General features: G+C 43.2%; 1 protein-coding gene across 11 annotated transcripts in view; it reads left to right on the top strand.

The window, feature by feature from the left end:
- The window catches only part of NAV3 (neuron navigator 3), a 549,543-nt gene that overhangs the window by 333,152 nt on the left and 201,751 nt on the right, over nt 1-14,640 (top strand). The gene's annotated exons all lie outside the window — the stretch shown is intronic.

The raw sequence follows: 14,640 nt of genomic DNA on the forward strand, positions 1-14,640 counted from the left end.
ATGTTGGTGGAGTACTCAAAACAGCGCAACAAGGAACACAGGTCTCGCATGGAGGCCCAGTTATTGGTGGTGAAGTGGTGCTATTCCGCCGAGCAACTCACCCGTGCGTGCTGCAGCTGAAACTCCACTATCGCCTGCTGCTGCTCGCACAGTCTGGCCAGCATGTGCAAGGTGGAGTTTCACCTTGTGGGCACGTCGCATATGAGGCGGTGAGCATGAAGGCCGAAGTTACGCTGCAGCGCTGACAGGCGAGCAGCAGCAGGGTGAGAACACCGAAAGCGCGCACAGACGGTCTGCACTTTATGCAGCAGCTCTGACATATCGGGGTAAGTTTTAAGGAATCTCTGCACCACCAAATTCCGCACATGTGCCAGGCAAGGGATGTGCGTCAAATTGGCTAGTCCCAGAGCTGCTACGAGATTTCGCCCATTATCACACACCACCAGGCCGAGCTTGAGGCTGACTGGCACAAACCACTCATCGGTCTGTTGTTCAAGGCCCGTCCACAGCTCCTGCGCGGTGTGGGGTTTGTTCCCCAAACAAATACGTTTTAAAACTGCTTGCTGTCGTTTACCCCTGGCTGTGCTGAAGTTGGTGGTGAAGGTGTTACGCTGACCGGATGAGGAGCTGGTAGAGGATGAGGAAGCAGAGTAGGAGGAGGAAGCAACAGGAGGCAAACTGAAGCGCCCTGCAATCCTCGGTGGTGGAAGGACATGTGCCAAACTTCTATCCGCCTCAGGCCCAGCCGCCACTGCATTTACCCAGTGTGCTGTTATGGAGATATAACGGCCCTGACCGTGCTTACTGTTCCAAGTATCCGTAGTCAGGTGCACCTTGCCACAGATGGCGTTGCGCAGTGCACACCTGATTTTGTCCCCTACTCGGTTGTGCAGGGAAGGGATGGCTCGCCTTAAAAAGTAGTGGCGGCTGGGCACGACGTACTGTGGGACAGCCACCGCCATAAGGCCTTTAAAACTATCCGTCTCCACCAGACGGAATGACAGCATTTAAAAGGCCAGTAATTTAGAAATTTTGGCATTCAGGGCTAGGGATCGTGGGTGGGTAGGGGGGTACTTCCTCTTCCTCTCCAGCGTTTGGGAGATGGAGAGCTGAACGCTTCCGTGAGACATTGTGGCGATGCTTGGTGACCCAGGTGTTGGTGTTGCTGGCAGATCCTCTGTTTGCGGAGTGGCAGGTGGCACTGTCACTCCAGAGGTGAATGAAGAGGCCGAGACTGCAGCAGAAGAGGAAGCAGAAAGAGCCAGAGACTTTTCTTGGTTTTTGAGGTGTCTACTCCACTGCAGCTCGTGCTTTGCACTTAAATGCCTGGTCATGCAGGTTGTGCTCAGGTTGAGAACGTTTATGCCTCTCTTCAGGCTCTGATTGCACAGCGTGCAAACCACTCGTGTCTTGTCGTCAGCACATTGTCTGAAGAACTGCCACGCCAGAAAACTCCTTGGAACTGGCTTTGGTGTGCTCGGTTCCTTGCTGCGGTGGGCAGTAGCAGGCGTACTGTCTAGAGGACGGCCGCTCCGCTTTTGCACCCTGCTCCCTCTTCTGCTGTGCTGGTGCTCTGTGCGACCACTGCCTCTTCCTCCGAACTACATAGGTCACTCGCATGACCTTGATTCCATGTGGGGTCGAGGACCTCATAGTCCTCCACATCATCTTCCACCCAGTCTTCACCCCTGCCTTCCTTGTCGGTCTGCACACTTTCAAAAGCCCCAGCAGTTGGCACCTGTGTTTCAACATCATCCGAGACGTGCTGCGATGGTCCTCCCATGTACTCATCTTGAGAGATAAGTGGTTGGGCATCGGTGCACTCAATCTCTTCCACTTCTGGGGCAGGCCTAGGTGGATGGCCCTGGGAAACCCTGCTAACAGAGTCAGAAAAAAAAGCAGAAGAGACTGCTGCATGACTTGGGGCTCAGACTGCTTGGCTGATTTGCAAGCGGGTGAGGTGAAAGACTGATGCCAACTGTGGTCTTTCAGCAGGAGACTGGGTGGGAGACAATGTGAAGGAACTGGATCCACTGTCAGCAACCCAATCTACTATCGCCTGTACTTGTTCAGGCCTCACCATTTGTAGAGCAGCATTAGGCCCGACCAAATACCGCTGCAGGTTTTGTCACCTACTCGCACCTGAGGAAGGGGTTTCACTTGTGCGTGTAGCTGGCACAGATCGACCACGTCCTCTCCCTGCAACAGGATCTCCACCAGCAGCACCACGACCTGGGCCACGTCCCTTATTTGACGCTCTCCTCATATTTTTCGAATTTAGGATCTTGCCCTAAATGGGTGTTTAATTAATAGTAGAATAGAACGACAGTATGTAAAGGGTGTATCTCACACGGCCTGAACCAGACTAGGCCTCAATTAAAGATTTTTTTGCCCAAAATGGCTGTATTTCAAATGCCTGAATCAAACCCCTGTATGTAGAGGGTGTATCTCACACGGTCTGAACCAGTGTAGGCCTGAATTAAAGATTTCTTTGCCCAAAATGGCTGTATTTCAAATGCCTGAATCAAACCCCTGTATGTAGAGGGTGTATCTCACACGGTCTGAACCAGTGTAGGCCTAAATTAAAGATTTCTTTGCCCAAAATGGCTGTATTTCAAATGCCTGAATCAAACCCCTGTATCTAGAGGGTGTATCTCACATGGCCTGAACCAGTGTAGGCCTGAATTCAATATTGGTGCACCAAATGGCGGTATTTAAAATCTCTGAATGTAACCCAAATGTATAAAGGGTGTATCTCACAATGACATCTGCATCAAAGGCTGCCAACAATTTTTTTTTTCCCCAAACGAGTGTTTGTTTAACAACTGAATTTTACAGCAGTATATAAGTCTGCAATTTCACACGTGCTGATGCTGCAAGGCCTGAAAATAGTGTTTTTTGTAAAAAAAAAAAGTGCGTTTTTAAAACCCCAGAGAATGATGGGTGTATTTCTAGCTTAAATTGCACACTGGCTAATCCAGATGTTGTAGATTGCCAAAAGAGTGTTTTTTTGGTAAGAGAATATGAAAGCTGTATATATTAAACTTGAATTTAACACTTGCAGATCAGGAAAATACTTTTTTTGGGCAAAAAAGTGTGTTTTTAAAACCCCAGAAAATGATGGGTGTATTTCTACCTTAAATTGCACACTGGCTAAACCAGATGTTGTAGATTGCCAACAAAGTGTTTTTTGGTAACAGAATATGAAAGCTGTATATATTAAACTTGAATTTAACACTTGCAGATCAGGAAAAAACAGTTTTTGGGCAAAAAAGTGTGTTTTTAAAACCCCAGAAAATGATGGGTTTATTTCTACCTTAAATTGCACACTGACTAATCCAGATGTTGTACATTGCCAAAAAAATGGTGATTTGCAATTTCCCAAAAGCTCAGATGCAGTGCTGGTGCACTGAGCTTGCATAAAATGGCCGCCGCCGCCCACCTAACTGACAGAATTATAAAAGTTTTTTTTTGTCAATGGGCTCAGGGCAGGGTGAAACGATTGTGCCCTGCACCCACACAACTATTTCTCTGTAGATCGCTGAGTTAGATTCTCTCCTATTCTCTCCCTGAAATCACAAGTCCAGCAGCATCCTCTCCCTACACTTGTAACAGCAGAGTGACGTGCAGCGCTACGTGACTCAAGCTTATATAGAGCCTGGGTCACATGCTGCTCTGGCCAATCACAGCCATGCCATTAGTAGGCATGGCTGTGATGGCTTCTAAGGTCAGACAGTTAACCGTTTGTTGATCGGCTGCTATGCAGCCTTTCAAAAAAAGCGCCAAGAAAGCGCCAAACACCGAACCCGAACCCAAACTTTTACTGAAATGTTCGGGCCGGGGTCCAAAAATCCTAAAGTTCGGTACGAACCCGAACTTTACAGTTCGGGTTCGCTCAACCCTGCCCATGAGTTAAAAATAATGATACTGCCTTAATAAAAAATGATATCATCTGTGCCCCCTTAATAAATAATGGGTGTTTTTCCCTCTTAAAGGGGTTGTTTCACTTCAGCAAAGAGCATTTTTTATATAGAGGAAGTTAATATAAGCAACTTCATTTTTCCATCACATTATACACTGCTTGTTTACATAGTAATGACCACCCTGAAGTCCATCAGTGGTGGCCATTTTTGCACACTGTAGGAAAAAGCAGTCTATCTGGTGGCCTGGACCATGGGAGCACGCATAGGCTAGTGTTTTTTTTTCCTATAGTGTACAAGCACGACCACCACTGATGGATTGCAAGGTAGTTGTAACCATAGAAGCGAGCAGCGTATAATGTGATGGAAAAATGAATCCAGCCAGCAAAGGAAGCAATACGGTTAATAACAATATTTTAGTAAGTGACTTGTATTAACTTCCTCTACATAATAAATACTATTTGCTGAAGTGACACAACCCCTTTAATAAGTAATGTCCACTAAGCCTCCTTTAGTAACAATGCCCCATTCACATTTTGAATGAATAAAAATGGCATACAGTATGTGCCCCACACACAATTGCCCAAAAAAATAAAAAAAATAAAGTAATCTTTGCACAGCTAGCATCCTGGCACAGATGGCGCAATGCAGTGATGTCACTATGCTGTCTGCGCCAGGACACTGACATCATAAGTATGGTCTGGCATCCAGGAGGCTGGCTTGCCTAAAGTGACCTGTATCCTACCACACGGTGAATGGTAGGGCATGGTAGGCCCTGCTCTGCCAGAGGTTCAACGATATTGGCATCCTGCAGATGCTAATACAGTTCAAGTGACGCCTGCCCAGGTCACTCTGCACCAAGTGAGCCCAGGATCAATGCCTCCTTCCTGCCATCCAAACCTCTGAGTGTGGGTACAATCTCTCAGAAGCCTTGTGAATGCTGGTTTTCCAAGCGGTTCCTGTCAGGTTCATCCTTATTTAGATGAATCCTTCATGATATTAGGAGAGGGGCTAACTGTCTTTAGAAGGCTGGTATTTACAGACATTCCTTATCCATACAATATGGAGAGCAGTTGCAAAGCACTCGTAACTTAATAGGAGAAAATCCCGTTGCCTATTTTTATAGCACGCTGTTATGTGTGTAATATATATGCTGGACAACACTGCTGATTTGGACTTTCAGAAATGTTGAGAAGTGCCTATCACTTCTTTAAAATAGCCACTAAGGCATTTTCTGATTTAGTCTTCCAGTGATATCTTTGTCCTTGCCAGTTGTTATATTCTGCAGTGTTTTTCTGGATGGGTATGAGCCAATATTGGAGGGAAAGATCTCTCTTCCTTAAAGGAAACTTGTCAAGTTTAAAATCCAATCCAATCTGCAGGCAGCATGTTATAAAGCAGATTGATATATAGGTATAGGAGGAGATTTATCGAATCTGGTGCAAAGGAAAACTGTCTTAGAGGCCCATAGCAACCAATCAGATTCCACCTTTCATTGTTCAGAGCCCCTTTGGAAAATGAAAGGTGGAATCTTATTGGTTACTAAGGGCAACTAAGACAGTTTTCCTTTTTATCAGTTTTAATAAATTACCACAATACTTTGTGGGAAAAGATTCTCTAAGGCCGTATTCACACAGCAGTGATGAAATTTGTGATAAAATGGTCAATGATTCATCTGTGAAGATTTCTCTGAAAAATCTGTGTTTGGTCCATGTGTCCATTTTTTGCTCTCAATGTGTCATCCGTGTTCCACAGGCATAGCACAGATGAAAGTTAATTTTCAGAGCATCTCCTATAAATGGTCCGTGAGACATGGACAAAACAAGGATGACGTCCGCGTTGGGTCTGCGTTTTTCATGGACCCATAGACTATAATGGGCATGGTGAATCCATAAACAGGGAAAAAAAATAGGGCATGTTTCTGCGCTAAAACCACTGACCCACGGACTGTGCTACAACATGGATGTGTGAATACACACATTAAAATGAATAGGCACGTGTACTGTCAGTGGAGAGCACGGATAGCACACATCTGTATTTCACTGACATGCGAAGAAGACCTAAAACATGTCATTTATTGATCTAAACCTCTGTTTGTTCAGGAGTCCCATGTCACGGACGGTGTTGCAGAAAACTGGAAGTTATAAATAAACATCCGACTCACTTGATCCCAAACTAAGGAACATATGGGTGAGCCCTATAAAACCCCTAGAGCTCTCCCTGACTGCTCTGCCCATGCAAAGATCTTTATGATAGATAATTGCATGCCCTCGTACCTAGACTGTGTGACACCTGAAAACCCTATAATAGTGAGGGGACACGACCACCGGCTCCCTGCACTTAATACGGAGGGAGTCAGGGTCACCTAGAATCAAGCCAGCACGGAAACACAAATAAAGGAAAAGACTTATCTGAGGAACTAGCAGTTGCAGCATCTAGCAGTGAACACAATCCAGGAAGTAGTATAAACCGCAAAGTGAGGCAGTATGGGAGGGAATATAAAGGGAGGCAATCAGTGTAAATAGATGACAGCTGGGAGAAGGAAAAGAGATGACAAAGTGAAACCAAAACACAAAGAACATCATGCAAGAGGTACAGAAGAACGTCTGCCAGAGCTTCTCAGAGAGCTGGCGGTGACATCCTGTGGGTGGTCCAAAGTTGTGATTAACAGTCATCCCAGAATGCACAGTAATACAGGAAAGGCTGCCAATCATAGAATAGGACCAACCACTGGACTCCTAAGCCTAGAATTTGCGGAAATGTAGATCAATACTGAATCTTTCCCCACAAACACCATATGTGAATCTGCTGAGCTTTTCCTGCCCTATAACATGCTGCCTGCTGGTCAGATGGAATTTTCACAGGTATCCTTTTAGTCTTAATAGTATTTTTTTCACTGGTTTCAATTGGCTAAAAAAAATGGAATGCTTGACTCCCCAGTTAGTTTCATAGGAAGATGTAACCATTAAAATGATACTAAACAGATATGTATATATCCTTCAATTTTTTCAACACGTCTTGCCACTTAGACCATCCCTTGGATAATCTAGTAATGAAGGAGGCAGAGAAGGGAACATACACTATATAGAGCTGCGTCTGTAATCACAGCTCAATGGAGCTGCTTCCACTCACAGTGTATATAGATTCAGCCATGTTTTCAGACAGCTGTTTATGTTCAAGCGTATATTCATCTGAATGTATATATATACTGTCCTGCTCACTCATAGAAATAATTCCCTAGATGCTCTCAACAACTGGACTGTACTATAATATATATTAGAAAGCATATTATAAGTTCCACAAATTTCAGGGCGTTTTACATCTAAATAGGAGTATGCATACATAATATAAAACAAAACAAGTACAATAAGGCTACTTTCACACTAGCCTTAGAGCATTCCGGCAGAGGAACAGTCTGCCGGAGTTCCCTGGATCTGGCTTAGCTGGATACGGCTGTTCAACGAGGGTAGCCTGTTGACTATAATGGGAACTAGCAGGTATCTGGCCACCCCATTTTTGTCCTGCCAAAACCCAGCATTTAAGCCAGGGAAGCGACCAGCTTCCTACTGGATCCTATTATAGTTTATGGGGCCTGGTTGGTACACGGCACTATCCAGCTATGCCGGATCTGGAAAACAGACTATGCCTCTGTTGGAACAGCCCGCTGTGTGAAACTAGCCTAAGCCTGAACTTATTTGCAGACTGGAACAGAGAAGAAACCATGTCTGTGAGGGCTTACAATAAATGTGCTCACTTTATTCATAGCATTTTTAGATTTGTTTAGATTTGGCCAGGTACAAGTGAATAATAATCTATCTTTGACACTGTAGGGGTTAAAGGGGTTTTCTGAGAGTTTAATATTGATGGCCTTAACTTCAGGATTGACATGGACCTCTGAGGAAGCTAGTATATGCACTAGCGATACGCGTGAGGGTTTTCGCTTTCCCCCCTATGGGTCTACATTTTCCATGTGCCACCACTGTGTCTCTGATAAGTATATTATTGAACAGATTGTAGGCATTTGTTGCTATATCTTTGATAATTGCATATATATTGATTGTTTCAATTGTGGCTCTGGATGAAATTTTGTACATGATTTTACCCATTAGTGGGGATTGCTCCATGAATTTATGTTTTTAATGAGTATGTTTCAATAAATTATGTTTTATTTTTGGAGGTGCGGTCTAGTTGTGGTATTTCTTTACTTGGTTTAGTCTAACTTCAGGATAGGTCATCAATTTCTAATCAATGGGGGTCCGAATCCCAACAATCCCCCAATCAGCGGTTTGAAGACTTTCTAGGCCAGTGATATCACGATCATTGTTTACATGGTCTATTTGCAGCCTCTGTACTGTGCTTGGTAAGCTGTGAGGAGGGGGCAGCGCTCACCAGAGTGCCATGGCCTCTTCAAACATCTGATCTGTGTGAGGCCTCATGCACAGGACCGTTGTTTTGGTCCGCATCCGAGCCGCAGTATTTGCGGCTTGGATGCGGACCCATTCACTACAATGGGGCCGCAAAAGAGGCGGACAGCACTCCGTGTGCTGTCCGCATCTGTTGCACCGTTCCATAGCTCCGCAAAAAAAATATAACCTGTCCTATTCTTGTCTGTTTTGCGGACAAGAATAGGCATTTCTACAATGGGCTGCCTGTTCCGTTCTGCAAATTGCGGAAAGGCACACGGGTCCGCGGTTTGCGGACTGCAAAAAACAGAACGGCCATGAGCATGAACCCTGAGTGTAGGGTGTCTGTCCCTTGCCAATAATATGTTGAGGACCTTTCCAGAGGATAAGCCATCAATATCAAACTCCTGGAAACCCTGCTGCTGCTGAATAAATGGAATATGGAATATAAAACCGTTTTAGGCCTCATGCACACGGCCGTTGTTTGGGTCCGCATCTGAGCCACTTTTTTGGCGACTCGGATGCGGACCCATTGACTTCAATGGGGCTGCAAAAGATGCGGATAGCACTCCGTGTGCTGTCCGCATCCGTTGCTCCATTCCGCGGCCCTGCTAAAAATATAACATGTCCTATTCTTGTCCGCGCTTTGCGGACAAGAATAGGCATTTATATTGACAGCCGCCCGTTCCACAAATTGCGGAAGGCACACGGGCGGCTTCCATTTTTTGCGGATCCACGGTTTGCGGACCGCAAAAAAACGGAACGGTCGTGTGCATGAGGCCTTAGATAGTTTCTTCAAACAATTAGATGTCACTTTTAAACTGGATGTGATTTTGTTATCATCTTTGCATTTTGACTTACTGCCTTTGTAAATGTGCATTTCTTTTGTGCCAGAGTTTAAAACCACGCTTGTCTAAGTGAAGGTAACTGGGATTGGCATATCATTTACCCATTTGATGAGAAAAGATAACTCTCATCTGTGGACCAGATGATGGGTCTGAGGACTCCACCGCAACCTTTTCATGTGAACATTATAGACCACAGAGCATACTTTCGGGATGTCCAAGTGTATAATATTTATGTTAGACATAACAGTTTTCATGTGTTACAGTTTTAGATCCCTTTTTTAAACAAAACAGAATAGTAGCAATGTTATTCATCAGTGTTTTACATACAAAAAAGAAATTTTGATGCTAAACTAATTCTCTTGGATACAAGCCTTGCTGCAATATGTGCTAGCAGAATAACAAAAGCATATGGAATAATCAATGTGGACTTCTGTCTCCATACAGCAGAACATAGGAATATCATAAATAGTATTCAGCGGCGCACTTCTTCCCTGTGTTTGCTGCAGTATCTTATTGCATTAACTCCTAACTAAAATGTAGTATTGGGATAATAGAATACAAAATCAAAGTTGACAGTTATATAGACCTAGAGGAGCTGCTAACCTTCCCAGGAAAATATTCTCAGTAGTAAACCGATTTTAAATTCACAAGTATCCTATTTGTTTTTGGGGTTCCCCACGGTCTGAATGAAGTTTGCAGAAATTCATGCACATGCTGCAGAAAAAAAATGCCATGCATTGCAATTTGAGTGGGAACTTCACAGCAAAAATTTAACATGACATTTAAAAGGGTTTTCCATCTCTGGGGGCCTTTCAGGCAGACACTTCCATTTCACTGGACCTGTGAAAAGAAGCATGGTTACCTGCTCCTCTGCTCGTTCGCTCCCCTGCTGCCACCACTGCAGCGTTCCAGTCCCCTTTTGTCAACATACGGTTTGACAGCCACTGCAATCACTGGGTACTTGCATCATATCAGTGGGTCATGTGATGCAAAGGGGACGTGTCACCACTGCAGCCAGTGACTGGCTGCAGTGTCCGTCAAACCGGATGTTGACACTCAGGAAGCAGAGAGCTGCAGCGGTGGCTGGGGAGTGAACGAGACAGAAACAATCAATGTGGAGTACATAAATATGCTTTCGTCCACAGGTTCGGCCACAGTGGAGGGTGGAGAGACTTGCTGAAAAGGCTCCCAAAGATAGAAAACCCCTTTAAAATCTGCTGCCTAATATCTGCTGCAGATTTTTTGTGCAGACTGTGCATGAGATTGGTTTAAATCACATCCACTTCAGCGCAGAGTTCATGCATGTGTGGCCATAGCCTGGAGATTGCTGTTACATTGCAGTGCAGGTTTGCCGTAGGCTCCTAAGTGCTGATACATCATACATATACAGTACATAGATCCCCACTGAACCTGATGGAGACCAAAAGACTCCTATTGACCTCTTTCTGCTAAGCTGCCTTATAGTAGTTCAGGTAAGCTGTTAGAATTGTGTATGACAAAGTAGAAATAAGCCAATCGAATCCCACAAAGTGGAATTCGATCCGAATTGCAGGATAAATTCTATTCGCCTCGAAGCCGAATTTCCTTGTGCTTCGTGTTAGCAAATCGATTTAACCTGAAATAGTGTAAAAAAATAAAATAAAATCATACTTACCTCCTCCATTTGCTTGCGACCATCTTGATTGAAGATCTGGGCCAAAAATCCCGTGCATGGTGACGTATTACATCACCACGCCGGCCAGAGTGATGACATCATCTCGTGCTGCGCAAGATTTTGTGCCAGATCTTCAAGCAAGATGGCGGCCCATTGCGAGCAAATAGATGTGGTAAGTTTTATTTTAAAAAAAATTATGTTCATTTTACACTGTTTTTACGGTCAGATGCCACGATCATGTATGAGCGTGGCATCTGAGGGGTACAATGATGGGGAGCGCCGCCATCGCAGCTCCTGTCATTGCACCGGCTAATAAAAAAAAAGCGCTTAGTGACAAAGTAATTAGTCACAAAGCTAACTTTTTGGTAAAATTTGGCGAATCACTCGAATCGAACTTTTTAATAATTCGCTCATCTCTATGACAAAGCTTGTTGACTGAGACAACCAGCTATATTGGACTATGGTAGACTATGACCTGTACAATAAGTCATGCAATGTATATGGAAAGTGACTCAACTTTTATGGAGATTGCATCTATACTGTAATAGTCAAATTGTGCTCAAAAGTTGACATGTCCTTTAAATTAGGTAACTTTTGGACTGAGAGTTGCTTAGTGTGCTCATTATTCCTTTACACATATTTAGATCATTACCCATTCATTATTTTGTCTGGACTACTGGCTTTAGGGTCATCTTATACACATTTTGTAATATGTGGTTAAAGGGATTATCCAGGAGTACAAAATTGCTGATCCGCTGATTTAATGGCCCATAGCGCTCCAGCTGATCAAGGCGGTGCTGGAAGTCAGACCCCCACCAATCTAATTGGATCTGATGGCCTATCCTTTTTATAGTTCCAAATATCCCTTTTGAATCTTAGTCTACAGCTTTCAGATGTCTTTTGTATAGTTTTACACAATCTAAAAAATTGATGCCTAAGTTCGTAGTAATAATACAAGAAGGAGGAGATTAGCTAAATGCTTTTCTTCTGATTTATTACACTTGAACCAATGCCATAAAGAACATCTATTTTATTCATTTGTGGTTGGTAGGTATGCCAAATAAACTTTAAAGGCTAAAGTCTCTTCCTTTAAGGACATTTATTTTATAAGGCAGCATTGCAGCAAAATGTTATTCACATATGTCTGTAATATCACATACAGCACAACAGCTTTGCCTTTTTTCTGGCTCTTCTTCAAGATGTTGTGAAATGTATTACCACTATAGATTATATAAAAATGCAGTCTTTTAACTCAGGAGACATTCAGTGTTCACATTTTTGAGTAGTGGGAGATTTTTAACCCATACAAGTGACTGGCTTTCTGAACATATTGTAGGGATCTGTGTACTTGTGGTGAGGTCGCTAATGACAGACTCTCAGACTTCGGGGGTTAAAAGTCCAAATTATGTTTATTTTCCTCATAAACATGATAGACATCCAGCAGAATACAGGGTGTCCAAGTTACCCATCACTTGGGGTGAAGCCACAGCACATAAATCATAACAAATGTCAAAGAAAACACCTACCCGTCTGGGCGCTAACTATACAGTGAACCTCTATCTCTCACCTATGCCTTCAGCATGTCAGAAAGATCAGGCTTTACACCGCCACACAGTCAAATAGCCAGTATGCTCTGAGGCCTCTATTTATTCTAACAGTAACAATCCCAGAAACCACACCTGGGATCTCCTCAGGCTAGGGGGAATGGCTATACTGGAGTACCGTTGTGGAAGGTCCCACTGCTAAACTTAACCTATCAGTCCAAAAAAATCCAGCCCACAACAAAGTCTGAACAAAACAGCTCCAACAAACTACACTTTGCTGAACGAAACACAGCTTTCTGCATTCTTTTTATCTTACCCAGCTGAGGACTTTTCCACACACCATGTTACAATTTGCTACAGTTTCTGAAACGATTTTCATCAATTACACAATGCAGTATTTCTCTGTAATGTAACTTTACTTTTAAAATCCCCTTATCTACACTTTCCACTTAAGCTCAATTTTCTGCATGTGCTGATGGCCTCCTTCTTCCCATCTGTCAATGTCCCCTGTATCAGTGATAACACAATACATAATGTAATAGATGCAATAGTAATGCTTACCACTTTCAATGCAGAGATCCTGCTTATGATATGGGTACAAAGTAGCAACATGGTAGCCGATCACTGCATAAACTCAAAAGACAAGTGCTAAAGATGGGACAAAGGGTGATGTGAAAATAAATGGTGTCATAGGACTATACCTTAGTAGGCCTCTCTTTATATCTGAATTTGGCTGCCCTGGTGGAGGCTTCCTTAGGGGTTTCCATCACATTAGACATCAAGAAGACTGCAACATGCAGCTCAATTCCATTAGTCAAAACAATTGAATCGTTGATGGAATTCTAACAAAGCAAATTATACATCAACAACATTGGCACAGTAATATGGCTTCCATTATAAGTAGAAGTTGAAGCATGGGAACAGAAATGAATGTCATGAGAAGTAGCATGCAACAGTTCATTTTGATATAGAATCATTGAAAGAAAACATGCTGGTGTATGAAATCCAAGGCATACAGTACAGTCATTTCTGTGGGTCTATGTCTAAAAAGAAACCCCATTTCTGAAAAGGGAAACATAGCTATAGATGTCCTCAATATCCTGTAATGACTGGCTTTTATTTCACAGCTTTGGCCATACGGTGTTATATTGGTATTTATCTAGGCTCCAAGTGAGTCTTTGCTTGTGTTCTCAGTGTGATTGAATGGTTTTAAGTGCATAACTGAGGTAGAGGCCTGTTAGGGATTAGGAGTGTTCTGTTCCAAAGTAATGTTTAGATAAAAATGAATAAACGGCAAGTACCTTCACACATCACTTATTACAGGTCATGTGTGGACAACAGGAGTTCTCTAGAGGACAGACAGTAAACTAATGGGGAAATAAGGCCATACAAAGGCCTGGAAAAGAAAGCAGCAGCAGACAAGACCGGCAGTCATTTTTTTTTTTCTTATTTTCTCTGAGACTGTTCATTCTCAAAATATTTTGAATATAAATTAGACTCCAATGTGACCCTTGCATCGAGAAGGTGGATGTTAATATAACTTTCTGTTTTAGTTTAATTCGTAGGATGCCTGTTCTTTATCCTCGCCTTTGGCAAGGCTTGATATAAGTATTTTGCTGTCTGGGTTGGAAATTAAATTGACACTTTTCAGTCTATACATCGGAACCATACTGCTATTGCATGTGGACAAATCAGAGGTCTTGCTGTTTGCTGGCAGCAGTATGTAGTCAACAAGCCTTAAAGGGGTATTCTGGTTATGTAAGGTTATCCCATATCCACAGAAGCTACCGGTACTGATCACAAGGGATGGGGATCAAGTACCCAGTGGAACCCCTCAAAATGAATGGAGTGATTGGTCGGGCATGCACACGGTTGCTCCTTTCATGTCTATGGGAGTTCTGGAGATAGCCGAGCTCTTTATTATATCCAGAACTCCTATAGAAATCAATAAAGAGGCTGCGCACATGCGGGACTGGCTGTTCCATTTATTTAGGAATACTCCATGGGCTATGGGGTGCCCGTTCTCATGACCAGTAGGGGTCTCAGTGGTAGGACCCTCACTAATATAATAGTTATTCTGTATCCTGTAGATAGGGGATAACTCATTGTACTCGTTTTACTTACACTGATAAACGATACCTCTAATAGCAGTCGATTCATTTTGTAATTGCTATATCATGTTCATACTTTTAATAGACTGCTATTGCAAACAGCTCTAGTCGCAATTAAATGTGCTTCTTTGCAGAAGTAGATGACTTAATTGAAGTTTAC

The sequence above is a fragment of the Bufo bufo genome, chromosome 1 (assembly GCF_905171765.1).
Source record: "Bufo bufo chromosome 1, aBufBuf1.1, whole genome shotgun sequence".
In the NCBI taxonomy this organism is placed as follows: Eukaryota; Metazoa; Chordata; class Amphibia; order Anura; family Bufonidae; genus Bufo; species Bufo bufo.